Here is a 22657-nt window from a genome sequence, read left to right on the forward strand (position 1 = left end):
GGGTCTGTAGATCTTTTTTTTTTTGATATCTGTATTTCAATGTAATTGGTTTCCTTTGAAATTTGTTTATTTTATTTAATGTATTTAAAACTATTATCCAGAGAGGATAATATAAAGGCTTCAGGACATTGCCAAAAGACTCCATGAAACAAACAAACAAAAAATTAGAGGGTTTTTCAGTGAAGCATTAGGTTGGACTAAAGGGCATCTAAGGAATATCCATTTCTGAGATTCTTTGACTTTCTTACCAACAGTATTCTGGGATATTGTGTTCAAGTAACCCCACAATTTATATAGGATAGATCTGGAACACTTTTCCTCCTTTTCTCTACTTCCTGGCTTTCCTGGCTTCTAGTTCTGGATAAAGTCCCATCTTAGATTGGGAGCCTTTCCCAATTCTTTTAATTCCAGTGTTTTATTTCTACTAATTATTGATCCTGTATTTATCCCTATTTGTACTTATTGATTTGAATGTTATCTCCTTCATTAGAATGTAAACTCCCTGAGAGATACTGTTCTTTGCCTTTCTATTTCCAGTATTAAAGATTGACTAAATGCTTATTGACTAAAATAGAAATGTTAACCTCTAGAGTGGGAGAGAATAGGAGCTTCCAAGAAAAAAAGAATTGGCCTCAGGCCATGAAAGAGCTCAAAAGGGATTTTGAAAATCTAGTAAGAGAAATAGAGGGAAAGTAGAAAAAGAATTGAGAGGAGCACAAAAGAAAATACAAAAAGCTAACGAGAAAAATGCCTTAAAAATAAAAACTAGACAATTGGGAAAGGAGATACAAAAGTTTACTAAGGAAAATAATTCCTTAAAATTTAGAATTGAGCAAATTGAACATTAAAGACTTTACAAGAAATCAAGATACAATAAAGCAAAATTAAAAAAAAAAAGAAAAAGAAAAAAGTGGGGGAAAATGTTAAATATCTCATTGGAAAAGCAAGAGACCTGGAAAATAGAACCAAGAAAGATAATAAAATTATTACATAACAATATATTATATATACATATAAAGAACCTGGACATCATCTTTCAAAAAATATCAAAGAAAGCTGTCTTGATATTTTAGAGCCAGAGGGCAAAATAGAAATTGAATGCATCCACTGATCACCCTCTGAAAGAGATTTAAAAATAAAAACTTCCAGAAATATTATAGCCAAATTCTGGAACTTCTAGGTCAAGGAGAAAGTATTTCAAGAATCCAGAAAGATGCAATCCAAGTATTGTCAACCACCCTCATAATAACACAAGATTAAGCAGCTTCTATATAAAAAGTATGCTAGACTTGGAATATGATATTCCACAGGGCAATGGAGCTAAGATTTCAACCAAGAATCACCTATCCAGAAAAAACTGAGTATAATGCTTCCGAAGAAAAGGTAGTCATTCAATGAAATAGAGGATTTTCAAGCATTCATGATGAAAAAGCCAGAGTTGAATGGAAAATATGATTTTCAAATACAGATCTTTGAAGAAACATATGAAAGTAATCAGGAAAGTGATAACATAAAGGACTTAATAAAGTTTATCTGTTTACATTCTTACATGGAAGGAAAATACTTGTAACTTACTGGAATTTTCTTATTATTATGACAGAAGGAGTATATATAGACAGAGACACAAGTGTGAGTTGAATAAGAAGGAATATACTTTTTTAATGGTAAAATTAGAGAGGAATGTTCTAGAAGAAAGGGAAAGGGAGAAATAGAATGGTGCAAATTATCTGCCATTTAAAAAGTCCAGAAAATGCATTTATAGTGTAGGAGAAGAGGGGGAGTAAAGGAGGAGTGGCTGAACCTTATTCTCATTAGAATTAGCTCAAAGAAGCAATAATATACATAATCGATATAGGTGTAGAAATCTATCTTATCCAGTAGGAAAATAGGAGGGGAATGGGATATGGAAAGGGAGAAGGGTGAAAAAAGAGAGGGCATACTAGGGGAAGAAGTGGTCAGTACCAAAACACTTTTGAAGAGAGACAAGGTAAAAGGAGAGAGAGAAAATATAGGGAGGAATACAGTTTGTAATAATAATTGTTTAAAAAAAGAATTCGAGGCAAGTTTCTCTGATAAGGCCTCATTTCTCAAATACAAAGGGAACTTAGTCAAATTTATATTAAAAAATATATATATTTTTAAAAAGGGCCAAAGGGCTATAAATTCTTTGACCTAACTGCATTATTACTAGGCATGAATACCAAAAGAGATTCTCCCCCAAAAAGGAAAGTAATCTATATGTACAAAAAATATTCATACAACTCTCTTCTCAGGGCAAAGGAAATTGGAAATTGAAGAGAATGACTCAATAAATTGTGGTATGTGTTTATGATGGGAAAAAAGGAAGTGATCATGTAGGATGCTTTCAAAAAAATCTTAAAAGATTTACATGAATTATTACAAAGTGAAGCAAGCAGAACGAGGGAAACATTGTTTTCAGTAATAGCAATATTGTACAATGATCAAATAAGAATAATTTAGCTATACTCATCAATTCAAAGATTCAAGACTATTCTGAAGGACCTATGATGAAAATGATATACACCTCCAGAGAAAGAATGGATGGAATCTGAATGCAGATAGAAGCCTTATTTTATTTTATTTTTTTACTTTATTTATTCTTGGGTTTGGGGGGGGGGGGTTTGCCTGTTTTCTTTCAAAACTTGACCAATATAGGAATAGGTTTTCATGATTGCATGTACATTCCCTTTATCAAAATTACTTGCTATCTCAGGCAGAGAGTAGGAAGAGGGAGAAAGAGAATTTAGAATTCAAATTAAGGTGAAAAAATTGTTTTTACGTGAATTTTGGGGAAAAAAAATTATAATTCAGAAATTGAGACAGAAAGAATGCACACACACATACACACAAGCACACACACACACATACACATATTCATACACATCTCTTTAGCACAGAAATTGTTTTTGCCTTCCTTTGTATACCTAATGCTTAATACTGTATAGGATCCATAGTGCCTTTTGACTGATTGTTTAATAAATGCTTGTAGATTGGGCATAAAGATAGCCATATTTTTTTAAAGATGAACTATTATTCGGGTCACCAATACATCTCTCCAAAAATTTTGACATCTCTTTTAAAAAATCTAAACCTTGGTCTCTATAATATGTTTTCCTAGTTAAGACTCAGACCTGACCACTAAATAATTTGTCAGTTTCACTATATGTCAGTGACCTTTTATCCCATTCTCACTTTCCAGCTTTCTTTCTTTTCTTTTCTTTTCTTTCTTTTCTTTATTTTTTTCCTTCTTTCCTTCCTTCCTCCCTTCCACCCTTCCTTTCTTCCTTCCTTCCACCCTTTCTTTCTTTCTTTCTTTCTTTCTTTCTTTCTTTCTTTCTTTCTTTCTTTCTTTCTTTCTTTCTTTCTTTCTTTCTTTCTTTCTTTCTTTCTTCCTTCCTTCCTTCCTTCCTTCCTTCCACCCTTCCTTCCACCCTTCCTTTCTGTCTTTCTTCCTTCCTTCCTTCCACCCTTCCTTCCTTCCTTCCTTCCTTCCTTCCTTCCTTCCTTCCACCCTTTCTTTCTTTCTTTCTTTCTTTCTTTCTTTCTTTCTTTCTTTCTTTCTTTCTTTCTTTCTTTCTTTCTTTCTTTCTTTCTTTCTTTCTTTCTTCCTTCCTTCCTTCCACCCTTCCTTCCTTCCTTCCTTTCTTTCTTTCTTTCTTTCTTTCTTTCTTTCTTTCTTTCTTTCTTTCTTTCTTTCTTTCTTTCTTTCTTTCTTTTAGACAAATTTAAGACATTACATATATGTAGTGACAACTAAGAGTTAGTGCCTATGTCTTGCATTGAGTCCCTGACTGAACTGAGCTCTGTCAATATTAGCACAAGAAAGCAGAGTGGCATTTGCTTTCTGATCAATAAAAGAGCTATGTCTACCAGGAATAAGTGTGGAAAACCATTTATTTTTCTTTCTTAGCTGAAGAACCCTCAAAAAGGTAGGTTAATATTCCAGACATCATTTATGTGGACAGAATGATATATAGTAGCTTTAAAAAAGTTATGGATTTTTTTTGTGTAACTTTAAGATACACTCAGTGCCCAGGATCTCAGAAGAGAAAGCCTGTTTCAAGATTTAAATTAAGAACAGGAGAGTATGTCTAAATCTTGAGTAAAACCAGGAATTCTGTAAATTGTTATCCTGGACTATCTATGGTCTCTGGAGAAAGTTATCCTTTTGATGCTTTGGGAATATCAGGATACTAAATCAATCAAAGCATATCAAATAAATATATGAATCCAAAATATCCTCCTCTGAGGAGAATAATAATAATAAAAAAACCTTTAAATCAGAAAATATTTGAGGATATTCGATTCAATAACTACTTTTAGTTGTCTTATATGTGCAAGATAAATTCTGTGACTACAAATACAAGAAAAAAAAAAAAAAAACAGTACGTGACCTAAAAGAATTTATTTCTACTGAGGGACACACATGTTCACATATAACTTAGAGGAAGGGCAGTTTGACAAGTGCCATCAAAAATAGCTTCTCTTTGGAGGTGATATCTGAATTGGTTCTTAAAGAAGACAAAGATTCTAAAAATTGGAGGTGAGGAAGGGGAGCATTGAAGGCATATGGGACTACAAAAGCAGTATCCTGGGAGCAAGAAATGTTTACAAAAGAATAAGTTGGCTAGTTTGGTTGCAAAGTAGACTGTATTAATAAGAGTAATATGAAATAAAATGGAGGACAGACTGGAAGGTCACTAAATTCCAAACTGAGGATTTTATATTATACCATATGAGCAATAGATACCCATGTATAATAGCCATTTATCTTTTATTACAATTATAAGAACTCTTCAATAGATATTTGTGATGATGAAAAATATATTCTAGCCTAGAGCTCTCCTATATTGATTTCATTCATTGGTTTCTCTCTAATAAACATAAGGGGCACATCTTAGTAAGAAGCTTCTCACAGTTACTACATGTGCAGGATTTAAGAATAATTTATTTTATGTTGCTTTTCAAGACACCTTTAATTCACTCCATTACATAATAATTATAGGCAAGATTATATATTAGTCCTATCCCTTGTGACTTGCCATTTTAAAGGGCTCACTAAACAGGTTACAAGGAATATTCACTGGAACTTTAATGTACCAATTTCTGTGGAGTAGAATCTGGCATATTTAGAAGATATGGCTAGGTATTTTTCCAAAGAGATTTAATTATTTAAGTACCAGGTGGATTTTTTATGAAGTGGTTTGAGATCTTGGACCAAGCAGAACATATTATAGTCAGCTTATGAGGAATTCATTTGTCTAATTAATCTTCTAAATAGACTCATCTTTTGGCATTTCTGTGTCCAATTAGCTTTACAGCTTACTATGTATAGGTAGGGCAGGGAAATAGGAGACTACTCTTCCCCTTGCCTTATTACAAAAAATGGAAGCAGGCTGAAGATAAAGAGCTCTACATTGAGTAACTAAAGTGTAAATTTCCACCCAAATTTCATCTTATTCTCAATTTGAAACCATTGCCTTACTAATGACATTAGCTTGGAAATGTATAACAAAAAGGACAGGTTGCTTTTACTATTGCATATTAAACTTCTTTATAGGACTAACAAAATTTCGAAAGTGGAATTTTTCCACCTCCTCCCTATGCTTCTTAAAACATATACATTAAACCCTCTCTAAAGAATCTACTCCAACTCATTCCTGGGTGATAATCAAATTAATAGTAGTGATGGTGGGATGGTGATTAAACATTTTTTTTTAATTCATTGAATGGAGTTATATAGACAACTGTGTTGTCTCTACAACAATTCTTCCCAAAGGAATGCAAAACTAAATTTAACAAGTTTTAATGGTTTAAAAAACCTGGTGTTACACATTAAATTGGAACAGAGTAAGGAATAGACTCATAAATTGTCATTTTAAAACAGAAGATTTAGAAAGTAGACCTCTGCTCATCTGTAGAATTTAGGTGACCATCTGAAGGATGAAGGGTATTTGCAAGGGTGAGTTTCACAAAATCATAGCTTATTTGAATTGGAAAAGGCCTTAGAAGTTACCTCCTCTAACTTACACTCTAAAATAAATCCCTGTTATAACATAACTGAAAGCATAATACACTAAATGATCAGACATCCATCCATTTGAACACCTCCAATGAAGGAAAACTTACTTTCACTTATGGTAGCCTATGGCATTTTGGGATAGTTTGAAGAAAGTTGTTCTTATATCAAGGCCATATTTACATACTTGAAATCTCCATCCACTGATCCTAATTCTGTTCTCTGGGGCCAATGAGAGCAAACCTATTTTATATAATTTTTTAACTCATTTTTGAACATAACAAAATTATTTTGTTAATAAGCATGCATTTTTATCCTCCCTCAAATGTAAAAGAAAAACAAAGCCTTTGTAATATAATATATATACATAAACATGCACATACACATAAACATTATACATAGTGTGTGTGTGTGTGTGTGTGTGTGTGTGTGTGTGTGTGTGTGTGTGTGTGCTTCGTTAAGGAAAATAAATTTCCAAATTGGCCATGTTCAAAAACATGTGTTTTATTATGCATATATTCTAATCCCTCTTCCTGTTGGTAGCTCTTGAAATAAGACAACTTTTAATTTTCCTATCACCTCTCCCTCAATCTTCTCTTCTTTAGAGTAATAAATCTTGCAAATTTCTTCAACCAATTCTTATATGGCTATTGTTTTTCTCCAAATGGAATTTTCTCGATTTGCAGAGGGAGTATTTTTTTTTTTTTTTTTTTTTTTTTTTTTACAGAAAAGTTTTTTAACTGCTTGTTTAAAGTTTCTTGAATAATTTTGTTTCTCATAAACCATATGAACAGCATGGGATAAAGTTTAAATAAATCCAAACAAAACGCTTTTTGGAACTACAATTCTTCCCCTTACAAACAACTAGGATATTCCACTTAATGATTCTATAAATTTGTGTAATAAAAACAAATGACTAATAAATGTCTGAATGCTCAATCAAAGCATTTGAACAAATATATTATAGAGATAATAATTGACCATAAAGGCTTAACAGATCTGCTTCCATGTTAACTTAGAGACTGGGAAAATATAATGGCTTGTGAAGCCTTGCTTATGGACCAATTAATTATTCAGGCTTAAGAACTTAGAAACTGATAGTTTGGTAACAATGAGGCTTCCCTTTTAGATTAGGGCAAAGGCTAACTACAAATTAACAATATTAAATATAATAATATTAAACTATTTTATAACATTATAATATTAAAACATTTTCTTAATATTTTTAAAAGAGAGAACAGAAAGGCATTATGTGCTTTCACACCAGGAAAAATTGAAGATGTAACTGAATTTCTATAATTGTCTAGAAGGACAAAATATCTCATTGATTTGGTCATTGGAACCTTAAATGAGAGGATCTTGAGGTCTTAGTAGGAGGAAGAAAGGGATAAAGAGAAATGGTCTTCTTTTAAGAGGCAGACTTCACATCTGACTCTCAGATTATTTCAGGGTCTTTTTTATGCCTCCCAACTGGATCACTTTATAATCCATAAAAAGAGTACCTGTTTTATATGGCTTACTCAATTCCTAAATGGAAAGGGGCTATATTGCCTTTTTAGAATTCATGAAAATATATAAATAAAAATCTTACAGGGATTTCTAGGAGCCAAAATGTCAAAGTATGTGATAAATTTCCTTAACTTTCCCATACTTACCTTCAAACAACCAAACATATTCACCTTCTAACAATAAAAGTTACCCTAAACAAATCCTAGAAAAGCAGAACCAGCAAAAAAAATAGGGTGAAACAATCTTTGAGGCTAATAAACTTGTAAGATTGGTAGGAAGGTCTGTCTCACTCATGTAAAATGGGACCAGAGTTCAGAACAGGAAGCATCCCAGCAAGAATCAGCAAGCCCTATTTCAGTAAACCAGTACTACATCCTGAGCACCAGTGCCAGCACCAGCCCCTGCCGCCACCACCAGTATAGTATAGCCAAAAGACCAGGCAGACTTTAGTTCTGAGAACCTCCAGGTACTTTAGTATAACCACATGAAAATGGGCTACCTTCAGTGGCCAGACATCCATATGGTCCTAGTCAACAGGTATTCCCTGGCGTAGGGGTGTCTAAGCAAACAGGCAGCAAACTGACCCTCACCAGGCCAACATAACCCTGGGAAAATGGACAGTTGCCAGCAGCCAAACTATCACTTTAGTGTATCCCCATGAAAATGAAGAAACATTCCACTGACATCAGCACACAGTTAGAAATCATCAGTAGGGCTCCAATTCAGCCATCAGACCTTTATGTCCTCCAGCAGTACCAGTTACCATCACCCCAACCCCCCCCCCCCCCAGCACTGCATTCATGAAGATCTTCAGTGCAGCTCTGAAGTGCTTCTTTCATTCTAGGAGCGGAGCTCAAATTTAAAAGAAAGGGAAAAGGCCAAAAAAGCTTAGCAAAAAATAAACAACAAACAAATAAATAAATAAGAATCTGAACGTAAAAAGTTATTATGGTAACAGGGAAGATCAAGGCACAAACTCAGAAAAAAAAAACAGTATCAAAATACTTACAGGCAAAATTACAAAGAAAAATGAGAAGTGGCCTCAAGTTCAGAAAGAACTCAAGGAAGTTATCAAAAAGGAGCTTAGAAATCACAAAAGCAAAGTAGAAGAAACACTGAGAGAAGAAATGGAAGTAATCCAATTGAATTATGGGAAAGGAAAGCTTAGAAAAAGAGAACAATTGCTTAAAAAGTAGAAATGGCCAAGTGGAAAAGGAGATTCAAAAATCTATTGAAGAAAACAATTGTTTAAATAGAAAAGAAAGTACAAAAGCTAATTGAGGAAAACAACTTTTTAAAATTTAGAATTAGGAAAGAGGAAACTAATGACTGTAAGATATCAAGAATCAATCAAACAAATTCCCTCCAAAAAAAAAAAAAATGAAATAGAAGAAAATGTAAAGGGACTCAATGAGGGAAAAAAAAAAAAAAAAAAACTGACCTAGAAAATAAATCAACTGGAGACAATGTCAAAATCATTGGATTGCACTAAGAGCTATGATCAAAAGAAGTAACTGCACAACATCTTTCAAGAAATTATTAAAGAAAACTCAATGTCAACTGGGAGGCAGAGCCAAGATGGTAGAGAGTATACAGGTTTGTCTGAGCTCTTCCTGGATTCCCTGGGATCAACACCAAATCAAATGTGGGTTTTGGAATAATAGAACCCACAAATATTTGGAGTGTAACAAATTTCCAGCAGAAGACATTTTGGAAAAACTTCAGGAAAGGTCTGTCTAAATCCAGCAGGAAGGGGATGGAGGTTTTCAGGCCAGTGAAGATGAAGCACAGGGTGACTCAGGTTGGAGAGGGAGTCTAGGAGGATATTCTTAACCAAAATACAACAACATTTGCTATTCTTAGTTCAGAAGTCAGTGGATCAACAGACTAGTTGTGAGATCCTGAACTCCAGCATAACAAATGGGACTTGGCTATGCCCATCCAGCATGAGAAAGAGTCATGCAGCACCAGGCCTGGGGCAGCATGAAGTCACTGTTCCCTTCAGAGGAAGTTTGGGACAATCTCCATTTTGCCCTAAGAACAGACCTCAATCTTTAAAAATGAGCAAAAAAAGCAAAAAGAGCTCTGACCATAGATAATTTTTGTGCAGAAAGGGAAGAGATTTCAAATCCTGAGGACACTAAAGGAAAAAAAAAAAAAAAAAAAGATGAAATCTCAAAGGGTAATATCAGTTGGTCTCCATCTCAAAAGGTTCTCTTAGAAGAATTTTAAAAAGAATCTTAAAAGAGTTAAAATAAAAATGGGGAAAGAAAATGTGAACTCTGGAAAAGGAAACAGAAATTGTCTGGAGAAAATCACTCCTTTTAAAAAAACAGTTTTGGTAAAATGGAAAAAGAAAATAACTCCTTAATAAACAGAATTAGTGAAATGGAGAAAAAAATCCAAAGGGAAAAAAAAAAGTCATTTAAAAGTTCAGTTAGCCAAATGCAAAAAGAAGATAAAAAACTTGAAATAATTCACGAAAAATAAGAATTTAACAAATGAAATGAATGACTCAATAAAACATCAAAAATCAATCAAAAAAAAAAAAAAAAAAACCTCATTGGAAAACTGACTTGGAAAATAGATCCAGGAGACTCAATCAAGAATCACTGAACTACCTGAAAATCAGAATGAAAAAAAAAAAGAGCCTAGACAATATCTGTCATGAAATAATCAAGGGAAACTGCCCTGGTGACCTAAAACCAGATGGTAAAATAACCAGTGAAAGAAGCCACAGATCACCTCCTGAAAAAAGACCCCAAATGGAAGGCTTCAAGGAATATTGTAGCTAAATTCCAGAATTATCAAATCAAGGAGAAAATACTGCAACCACCCAGAAAGAAACAATTGAAATATTGAGGAGCCATTATCAGAATTACCCAGAAACTATTAGCTTCCTCTTTAAAGAATTGAGGGACCTAGAATATGATATTCTCAAGGGCAAAGGAACTTATAATGGAGCCAAGAAATAACAAGCAAAATTAAGCTTTTTTTTTTTTTTTTTTTTTTTTTTCAGGAAAAAAGATGGACATTCAATGAAATAGGAGATTTCCCTTTATTTTTGATTAAAAGATCAGAGCTGAAGAGATAATTTGATCTTCAAATGCAGAACTCAAAAGAAGCATAAAAAGGAAAAAAAAAAACACTATGTTTTTTTCTGTGATTAGTGGGCATTTAGATGATATCTCTGGTCTCTTACTACTCTAAAAACTCTAGAACTCAAAGGTAAACCACCTCTATATCAGATGGTAAAGCTACTGTGCACTTAGAAAGCTGCATTTCCCTGTTCCATTGTCATGCTTCTAACTCTTTACTCCCTTCTTGGAAGAGTGAAGGGATACTGCAGTTCTTGATTTTTGATTGGTTATCTCTGGCTATTTCTTGATGGGCATAAAATTGATTTTGTCATTGTTTGCATTGTTTTCCATATGCCAAATGAATGAAGACAATCCTTCTTTCCATTGTCTTTTTTTTTTTCTTGTGAAATCTGTAATCCTTTTGCTACATAAATCCGTTCTGTTTCATTCCGTATGCCTTCATTAATTTCTTACTAAGAATTGGGTTTTCCATTACATTTGATGTCTTATCTATGTTCTCTTAGAACATGTAATTATTGTCCTTTTAAAAATGAGAGTAGTTTATAAGAGCAATTAAAGTTTTGTAATGAATTTCCTAAATAAACCATACATTACAAAGGGACATTTCTGAGGACAATATCCTTTCTGCAAATTGGATTCAAAGTATTTACTATTTGCTAAGAACTTGTTGGTGAAGTCTGTTCTTTAAAGAAATATCATATAATGTGTTTGGTGATGAACCAATCAACTGAACATTAATTATATGCTGATTATATTTCAGACATGGTACCAAGGACTGAGAACAAAATCAGAAAGATGAAAACAGGGTGTATTCTCAAGAAATTTATACTCTACACATGTTGTATGTGTAATGTAAATGCTATAATGACTTGGAATCAGAAGACATCAGTTTGAATCTTGTTCCAAATATTTGCTATCTATCTTAACCTAGGCAAATTAATAAAATCTTCTGTGAATCAGTTTCCTTATCAGTTAAATATTTTTTTTTTATTTTGTTGACCTTCAAAGTCAATTGGGTGATTCAAGTTTAGAATACTGAGCCCAGAATAAAGAGGGAAAATAAAATTCAAATTCTGCCTCACCTATTCACTAAAAAGTACAACTCTGAGAAAACACTGATCTTAAGAGTCAATTATAATTTTCATAGGCTTTAGACCTGAAAGGGACTTTAGAGATCCTCTAAACATATTATTAAATATTTTTACAGTTAAAGGTTCTGACAAAGGTCTCATCTCCAAAATATATAGAGAACTGACCCTAATTTATAAGAAATCAAACCATTCTCCAATTGATAAATGGTCAAAGGATATGAACAGACAATTCTCAGATGATGAAATTGAAACTATATCCACTCATATGAAAGAGTGTTCCAAATCACTACTGATCAGAGAAATGCAAATTAAGACAACTCTGAGATACCACTACACACCTGTCAGATTGGCTAAGATGACAGGAACAAATAATGATGAATGTTGGAGGGGATGTGGGAAAACTGGGACACTGATACATTGCTGGTGGAGTTGTGAAAGAATCCAGCCATTCTGGAGAGCAATTTGGAACTATGCCCAAAAAGTTATCAAACTGTGCATACCCTTTGATCCAGCATTGAAGCTATTGGGCTTATATCCCAAAGAAATACTGAGGAGGGGAAAGTGACCTGTATGTGCCAAAATGTTTGTGGCAGCTCTTTTCATAGTGGCTAGAACCTGGAAGTTGAATGGATGTCCGTCAATTGGAGAATGATTGGGTAAATTATGGTATATGAAGGTTATGGAATATTATTGCTCTGTAAGAAATGACCAGCAGGAGGAATACAGAGAGGCTTGGAGAGACTTGCATCAACTGATGCTGAGTGAAATGAATAGAACCAGAAGATCGCTCTACACTTCAATGTTGTATGAAGATGTATTCTGATGGAAGTGGATATCTTCAACATAAAGAATATCCAATTCACTTCCAGTTGATCAATGATGGACAGAAACAACTACACCCAGAGAAGGAACACTGGGAAGTGAATGTAAATTGTTAGCACTACTGTCTACCTACCCAGGTTACTTATACCTTCGGAATCTAATACTTAATGTGCAACAAGAAAATGGTATTTACACACATATATTGTATCTAGGTTATATTGTAACACATGTGAAATGTGTTAAACAAATTAAGGAAAACAGTGTTGTGATTTGCTTAAGGTCACACAATTAGTGAGTGGGTATTTAAATAGTTTTTCTACTGTGTTTAAAAAGTTTTTAAATGAAATATGCAAGAATTGCTTTTTCATACATATATATATATTTATGCCAACTAATTTGATGTTAGGTTGGAGAAAGACTATATGGATAAATGTTATTCATTTACACTTTATTTTATGTAATTTTGTATAAACTATTTGTAACCTTACTTAATCTAGACTAATTCTGTCTCCTCTGTTCAGTTGAATAAAAGGAGAATTGATTGTACCATATTCATTTTATTTTTCCTAGAGCCATTAAAAGTAGCCTTCTCAAACCAAATTAAGAAGCCCCAGGAAAACAAAAACAAACAAAAAAATCCTGAATCATGTTGTCAAAATAAGACCATCAGAAAGTGCCCAAACCCCCTTTTTTCCACAGGCAAGAGATTTGTTAATTATTTACTAATTTCTTCTATATTCCCCCAAGCATGAGTCAGCAATCTTGGACTTCTCCAGATTGTAAATTTTCTGACCTATGGCCCCAGTGCCTATTCCAGTTTGAACAATATTTAAAATTCTACAAAAACTCAACCCAATTTCCCCACACTGAATGCCTAAGTCCAACCAGCATTCCCACAGAATGCTTGGTATGTGTCCATCCTCCTTCACATGCCTCTTGAACTGTGTGAGTCTCTCCATTTCAATTATCTTGCTGGTTATATTTTCTGTCTCCCATCTTCTCTATATTTTCAGTTTGTCCCTGGTGTTCTGTACCTTTTATATGTGATAAAAGTATTAATTGTTGTCCAAGATTATGGCTATTGAATAACTAGACTTAATTTTCTAGTCTCTGACTTTGGGAATCTACAGAGCAAGAGCTGAATGAGGTACCAGATGTTTAGAGAGCAGTCCATTTTCTATTCTGTATTCAGACACACTCAGTGCTTTCTCTGGGTACAGATAAGATTTTTCATCATAACTCCTTCAGAGTAGTCATGGATAATGAGAATAGCAAAGTCGTTCAGAGCAGATCATCTCAGAACAATGCTATTATTTTGTACATGTGACATGAAGTAATCCTAAAGGTAAATGGGTAGAACTCTAGTTAAAAGTTATTGCTATTCATATTGTCAATACATTTATTAAGCACTTACTACATGCCAGACACTAAGTGCTAGGGATACTTTTCTTGCCATTGGAAAGCTATGTTGGAGGAGACAATTTGCCAATATTTGTGCAGAAAGATTGGATAATTTGAACATAAACAAGAGAATAAAGATCAATACATCAAACAATAAATACTTAGTGAACAGGACTATGTCCCAGATATCTTGTTGTGGTCTAGAGAAACAAAGGCAAAAGTGTCCTCTAGAAGCTCTATAAGCTAAAAGTTCACATTATATCATATGACATATACAGATAAGAATATATATATTTTACATATATATAATATACATATAAATATGAATGTGGATATGGATGGATGGGGCAAGTCAGGAAAGATCTCACATAGAAAGCAGTAACTAAATTTTGAAGAAAACTAGGATTAAGAGATGAGGAAAGTGTAAATTGCAGGAATGGAGAGATCCTCTCTGTAAAGAAACGGAGGTAGAAGATAGAAAGTTGTATATGAGTAACAAGAAGAAAGACTGTTTAGGTGGATTACAGAGTGGGTATAGGGAAGAATATAGTAATTCTAAGTACTTATCAATGCTTTAAGGGTCTGTGACTTTATTACTATAGGTAATGTCCACCTACACAGAGTATAACCCCTCTACAATGTAGTAGATTGTTTTATAGATTTGCTCTGCCTAAAGAATTTATCATTCTGCAACCAAACTGGTGTAATAATCTCTGTGAATTTGATTTAAAAGAGTCCTTAAAAATAGTCTTTAATCAGGCACTTACCTGAAGCATTTCCAACTTAACAGGATTTACCAGAACTTGAACTCTATGAGTATAATCCACTAGAATTCAGGTTTAATTCTCAGGTCATAATGATTCGTGAAAGTAAGACTTTAAGTAAATAAGTGAATGATCAAAATTACAAAGATCAAGTTAAGTCCTCCTAGGGAGTGGGGCCAGGTACAACCCTTCAGCAATTAGCTTTTGATGCTGGCTTAATGGCTATTATGGGCAGGGCCATCAGCAATATAGGGTTTTGGGTGAAAATCCAGGTTCCAGAAGGTAATTTGAAGCCAAAGTATTGGTCATCATAAGGCAATGAGGAGGTGTATGGCAGGAGGGGACTTGAAGAGTGCCCATAGTTAGGGAAAATAGACAGGCAGTTCAGATTTGCTGTAATCCAAAGAGTAAACCAGATAAGTATGATCTCAGGTAAGGCAAAAAGGCAAAGTCATTGAGTATCTAAAAATGTTTTAACTGGTAAAGAAAAACAATGTATTTTCCCAAATAAATGCATTTATTACTTACCTTATATGAGATAACATAAGTAATAAACATTGCTTACCTCAAAGTGCTATATAAATGTTAGCTGTTATTAAATTAATTTACTTATTGGACATTTCCTTTGTTCTCAGAATGAAATTCAGCTATGAATGACTCCCAGCTACATTAATATATTTGTCACATAAGAAATAGTTTAGTTTGCATGGCAATGTATTCCCTCCCAGAATTTCTTTCCCTAAAACCACTTTCCATTACAACAGAATCCATAGATCTATAGCATAGACAGCTGAACTAAAATTTTATGATCTGAATTTTTGTTTATTGACTCAAGTTGGAGATAATTTGAAGGTGTAGGGAACAGAGAGATTACAACAAAAACTGGATACAAGTTTTGAGTCTTGCTTTTCATATGTAAAGGCTCTATGGAGCTAGACAAGTCAATTTACTTTTCAATGCTCTAGGTAAATCTCTAAGACTAAGTTTCAGAGAAGATGCTGATTTACATTCATAGAGGAAGTTTTTGCTTGCCTGGGAGTTCCCTATACCAATTAAATTACAGGTTCAGTTCTTATCCCTAAGACCAAATCTGATGCCTCATTATGGTCTGCAGGAGACCCTGAATTCTCAAAAATTGTGTTTCTTAAGTGCTTATTTGATTTGGAAGATACTGGAAACTGGAAAGCAGGACAGGTTTTATGATACATAGACCTGGTGGTGAAATATCAAGAAAAGACTAACCAAGCTAAATTTGGATTCAATAATGGTTATTTCACCCAGAATAATTCATGAATATAATTTAGACCTGGAATCAATCTTAGAGTCTATAGAATTCAACTCTTTTTTACATATAGAAAAACTGAGCTAGTAAGGTTAAGTGATGTTCCCAAGGTAGTACACAGATGATAACAGTCATATAAGAGTTTGCTCCTAGATCCTCTCACTTCAAATAGAACTGACATTTATGCTCCTATTAAAGTTTGCAAAATGCTTCAAGTGTGTTTCCTATTTCATTAGGTATGAAATTTAGCAGGATCTCAAGTTTCATCCCTTTATTTATGAAAATGAAGAGCCTGAGGCACAAAGATGTATCTTTCCCACAATGCCATAACCAATAACTAGAACCAAAAAAACATATAATGCAGCAGCAGTTCTAAAATTTTTGTGTGTCATGAGCTACCCTTTTGGTAGCCTAAGGAAGCCTATGGATGCACTGTCAGAATAACATTTTAAATGCAAATCAATAAATAAATAAATAAATAAATAAAAAGCATTACAAAGGAAACCAATTATATTGAAATATAATCAAGTTTTGGCAATTTATGAGCCCCAGGTTAATCACCCCTGTGCTAATGTTTAAAAGGGTTGTGATCTCAATGAGTAGAGGAAACACCCCAAATTATATTTTTGGGAAATACCAAACAATAATGGTTAAATTAGAAGTTCTGATTTAGCAAATGTGTGCTTTTTTTTTTAACAACAGCAAAAGAGTCATATTTATGAACTATATTTGCTGCTGATGGGACCTATAAAATCTTATGGCCTACTTCTGTACTTTCTTTGGAACATACAAATTTTTTAGTACCAGCTGCAGATTAGATATTGTTTACTATGCACATATAAATTATTTCGTCAACTACAAAAATTAGTAGTTGTCTCAAATAACATATATGTCTGAAACAAAAATATATTCAATTTAAAAGTTAAATATTTATGATCAATCCTTGAGCCATTTTTTATTTGAAATTGTGGGATTATTTTTCCATAATGTTCTGAATAAATTAAAAAGAAATTAATAGGTGTAACTTCTACCTTTGGAAAGAATGACATGTGTCATTTTTTTTTTTCTACATGGTATTGTGAACAAAGTGCTTGATTTGGAGTCAAAGACACCTGAGTTCAAATCCTACCTCTGCTACTTCTATTTGGGTGATAACCTCTCTAAACCTCAGTTTCCTCATTCAAAAAACAGGAAAATCTAAATCAAACTGTTTTTGTAGGAGTCACACACACATACATACACACATATGAAGAATTTTTAATCTTCAAAAGTATTATACAGATGATACTTTTCAAGGTGATAAAGAAGGTCAAGGTGATTTTTAAAAAGGTGATAAAGAAGAAAACAGATGAGGAAAGAAAATGAATCTGAAGTTGGGGGATCTTAGTTGTCCTCCTGGTTCTGCTAAGTGGTCTTTGAATGAACTTGGCCACATAAATCACTTCATCTTTGGAGACTATTTGCTCACCTACAAATGAAAGGATCAGAGAAATTGATCACTTTTATGTATTTCCTCCTCTAGATCTATGATGCTATTGTAATGGGAGTCTGGCATTTGTACCTGGAGTGCTGTCTCTTTACATAGACATGTTTTGGAAGAAATCATTTTAACATGTAAAGGAAGTGCCTTGAAAATATGGAGAATTTGTGGATATTCTGTAAGATTCTACCCATTGTTGTTCATCTTTACTTTTGGAAGAGGACCAATAATATCACAATGTGATGAGTAATGTCTTGATTTAGTCATGAATTGGATTTAAGTGAGGCATAGTTGCACAAAGTGATCAATCTTATTCTCTCTTTTTGAGTCACTGAAGTCCACTGGCAGGACAAAAGTCAAGATAGTTGGCAATGGCCTGGATTACAGTGGATGACCTTAGCGTTTGTTATATTATTATTTATTATTAAGCACTCCACAGCACTTGCTTAACCCACCTTTTTGGCCATTGGAACAATTAGTTTTCATCCACTCATTCTACCAGAGCAAGTTTTCATATACTTGGAGTAGACATCCCATTAATTTACTGAAAGTTCTAAGACCTGTTGATTACCATCAACCTGATTTATCTCATGGCCACTGAGTCTTCTATAGTTGTTTCTCAAACTGTGGGTCATAACCCCATGTTGTTACAAACAATATTCCATAATAGATCACATTTTTAACGATCACACAACTTGACTGAAAGATATAGAGAATAACAAGAAATTCCATTATACTTATTTGTTTGATCCCTCTTTATTGTCTTGGGAGTAAGTTAGTGGATTGTAACTCAGGCTTATCTAGAAGTCCTGATACAGCTAGACAATAACTTGGAAGAATCTTACTGTGTAAGAACAGAAATACCTCAGAGATCAAAGTAGTGGTGAGAATATGGTCCATGAGCTGTTGGAGAAAACACTTGTACTTTGTTGTTATTAAATATCTATTTGCAAAAAACAATAAAAGAGATCCTCCAGCCCCTCAAGGTACTCTAAAACCTTGAAGGACACTGTAATAGTCCCTGGAACTGAGAGATAGAATCATTTCACATACTTGCTACTTTATAATTCTGAAACTTATTTTATCCACATCTTCAATGTAACAATTGTAGTGCTTGACAGTAAAAGTGTTTTCTTCACTTTCTCAGACTCAGTAGGCTCTCAATTTTTGTTAATTTTGTTATGATATGTAAATAGATCTAGGTTCACCATACCACAGGTATGTACTTAGAATATTGAAATTCAAAGGGAGACTGGTTGATCAGGAAATAACTAAATACCACTAATCTCTGCTCAAAACTTTGCTATGTTTTCTTTATAGAGATAGTTTTAGGCTAAATTCTGTGGGGGGAAAGTAAATGCATAGTTCTTTTAAAATGTGGCAGCCAATATCTAAAGATTCCTGAGTATAATAAAAGCTTCTTAGGGTTCTCAGTTTTAGCAATTTAAGAATAATGTAGGCAAATTTCTAGATAACATATGGGAAGAATGAAGCTTACCACCAGCCCACTGGTTAAGAAACTTATTTTTATTGAAGAAAAAACATAATGAGATCTTCTAATAGTTACTCATGCTATTACATAAGATTTTCCATCTTTATTCCAAGGCTAGGCCAGAAATTAGAAAGAAGTAGAAAATAAGTAAAGAACTTGGAAATGCAAAGTTACAATTTTTCTTTGAGAAGGAAAAGGTGATTTTTCTTCTTCTAAAATGAAGATAAAAGAGTAACTGGGATAATAATGATTAATATAATATTTGATATTTATATGATTTATGAAGAACTTTACATATAACAATGCAGTAACCATGGTGCTACAAAATTATTATTTTACAAATGTGGAAACAGACTTGACTATGTCAATAATTCAACTCAAGGCAAAACATATTTATTAAGCAGTTATCATGGGTCAGACATTGTGCTGAGTACAGGGGACATAATAGCTCTTTTCCTCAATGAGCTAACAATCTAACAAGGGAGACAACATGCAAACAATTATGTGTAAAATACACACACACACACACACACACACACACACACTTGAGTTGAATTAGAGATCCATTATGGACAAAACATTGTGCTACTAGATTGCAGAGTGAAATAAGATGAAAAAAACTGAAGAGAATAGATGATGAAAAGTTGAGGTGTCAAAAAGAAAGATTACTTATAAAATTTGTTAAGTATATGCTGAAAATCTTCTGGTATTATAACATTTATTATAGCTAGACACAAATTTCAGAGTCACAGGAAAACCCAGCCAAATCAAGTAAGGTTAAAGGTAAATTCATTCTGTACACACTTTTAGAAAACTTGGAAAGGGGATGGATTAAAAAGAGTTGGGCTGAAAATAATGACTCAGGATACTTAGGTGTTTGTGCTTCTATAAATTTGCTATAATTATACATTTCAAAAAACATACTCTTGGTTACTGGTATATATTTTGTTGTTTATTCAAGTAAAGTGTCCTTTTTTGGTAGAAAGGGTTTACTGAGAGTAAAAATATGCCCTTTTAGTATTGGGTAAATAAGAGAAGAGGATCTATGAGAAGCCTACTTTGTAGACCACAAAACCATAGATCATGAACCCACTTCATATTCATGACTCCAAAGTAACCTTAGTACCTGCAGTATTGTTTAGAACATAGATTCAAAGAACCCAGAGATTCAGTTTTAAATGAAAGAAAATCACCGATAACCTAAAAGTCTATAGAATTTTTTTTTTATTCACATCATGGAAAGAGGGATTGTATGGATCAATAGTTTACTACCAAGGTCATGGCATTGATTAGGCATCAGAAAGAGTCTTTAAGTGTGTGGAGTTCCTAAGTTTAGTAAAGTTAATGAAAATGTGTCCAATCTATTACTGACACTACTTATATGATTTTTGGAAAGTTACTTAATTTCTATCAGTCTAAATTCTATTAGCAAGGGGGATTGTTGGCCTAAATAGCCATTTTGGTATTAGGAATTTTAAATTCTAGATATTTTGTCTGATGAATCTGTGGAGGACAATTTTCCCTTTTATATTCCTTTTATATTTTATATCCCTATTATATCCCTTTTATATCCCTTTTTAATCCACTTCATATTTTATGTCACAAAGGTTTTAGGATCATGAAATATTCTAATTAAAGACTGGGAACTGGAAGGAACTTTAAAGGGACTCTAATCTATCCTACTCATTTTGGATGAGAAGCTGAGGTTCAGTTAGATTCCTTGCCCAAGGTAATATGTATCAGAGGGAAGCTGTGAGCTGAGTCCTAGAAAACCACTACAAGGAAGGGGACCAAACTGCAGATCATTCTCTTTCTTTACTTTTGCCTTACTCAATAACATGGATCTTCTCTTTAAGAACACTGGGGAAGGGATGATTAACAATTGGTTTATTAGAAAGTGATTAAAAAAAAAAAGAACAAATATTTTTCACAACATTCAAAAGAGACAGGAGTAGAAAGAAAATTGGAAAGGACTGCCAAATGAACATCCTATTTTGTTGATTCTTTTCCCTCATAGAGATGATTTGGTAACTTTTAAATCTTAGAATATAAAATGTTTTTAAGTATTTATACAATAATAGAATAATACATCTATTTGATTTTTTAAATGTCAAAGTTTTTTTTTAATATAATTATGTTTAGGCTACTTATAGTTTATTTTATTTTAATAGTATATTTGTGAGGAAAGCCCCAATATATCTAATACTAAGAGGCCTCAGAAAATGTGAATTTTGAGGCTAGGTCAAGCTGGATTGGTGGCTCCAACCCCAGGCCATTGAGGGAATTGTAACACCATGACCTTGTTAATCCTATATCTGTTCCAGGTGATGGGAAGATAGGGACAATCTTGCCCCTGTAGGTACTGACAGCTAACCCTGCCTCTGGGCTGCTTGTGAAGTTGTACTGGGCAATCATGGGCAAGCCAGGCTGTGAAGAATATCAAATTCTTTGGTGCTGAGACCCAGAGGTTATTGAAGACTTCCCTCAAAGTATTTGGTGCTGTGGATTTGGAGAAAATGACCAATGTGATTATAGACCAATCCTTGGACTGTATGTTTAACAAGGCCAGATGCATTTACTACACCATCATTCAGACAGAGAGCAAGTAAGGCAGTCAGAACATCTTCCAGTGGGACTAATTGGCTTCAGCAGGAGAACCATAGGTGTGAGCACTCTCCAGTCCAGTGTCAGCTATATCACTTCATCTGCAACATCTTTGATTACCTGAATGAACCACATGACTATAATGGCATTGGTCAACTCTGTTGATGATTGCTTCTTTTGACTACACAAAGAGGAGGAGGTAGACTGCCTGGTGTTATAACCACACTGAATTAGAGAACAGCTGGAGAAAATGAATAGACAGAGGATGGATGAACTGTTTGGTTAATTACATGATGGCTTCCTGCTCCAGGATGGGTTCAGCCCCCTGTCCCAACTCTTGCTGCTGTAGCTTATTGAATTCTGGGGTGCCACATGGAGGACCACATCTGCTGCCCAGAAATATTATTACAATGAGGTTTCAGTGTAGGCTAGCCCAGCATCAGGGCCCACTCACTAGCACCTTCCAGAAGACATATCTACATATATGTCACTCTCACCAAGACAAAGTCCCAGGCTTAGGCCTACACATCTGAATTTATGTTGCCAGTGTTTGTTTTTTTTTTTTTTCTCTTTTAAGTTGTATACTAGTAGAAGGTCTCTCCAACTCCAAGATTTGGGCTTACCAACTTTCTCCCTTTCAAGCACTTCTGATCGTTTAACTCATCCAGAGGAAGGAGGGGAAGCAGCACACTGGCTTATTCTTTTGCACTTCAACTTCATAGAAATATAAATGTAAGTGCTATAAAGAATCATAGTAAACAATAAGCTCAACCCCTCATTTTATAGATAAGAAAACTGAGGCCCACTGATGTAATAGAAATTTATTTTCTATTTTCTCATTGTTATCATAGCACAACAAAATGTGCTCCAAATTATCTTTAAATGTTTTGTCCACATGAAAAGTTATAATGGATGAGGAGTTATACTCAGACAATCAGTTATAGTCATAAATGAAAAGTGTTACAATAATGAAACGGCCATGTTTTGCTGTAGCAATAAAAATGACCAAATGCAATTTGACCTAATTAATCATCTTTCCAAAGCTGCTGCTTTCAACCATAAAATGTCCTA

The 22657-nt window shown here is 33.7% G+C and overlaps 1 pseudogene; it reads left to right on the plus strand.

Moving 5' to 3' along the window:
• Window positions 1-21395: 21395 nt before the first annotated feature.
• On the plus strand, window positions 21396-22170 carry LOC141552827 (MIF4G domain-containing protein-like; annotated as a pseudogene).
• The last annotated feature ends 487 nt before the right edge of the window (window positions 22171-22657 follow it).

Source organism: Sminthopsis crassicaudata, chromosome 1 (genome assembly GCF_048593235.1).
Source record: "Sminthopsis crassicaudata isolate SCR6 chromosome 1, ASM4859323v1, whole genome shotgun sequence".
Lineage (NCBI taxonomy): Eukaryota > Metazoa > Chordata > Mammalia > Dasyuromorphia > Dasyuridae > Sminthopsis > Sminthopsis crassicaudata.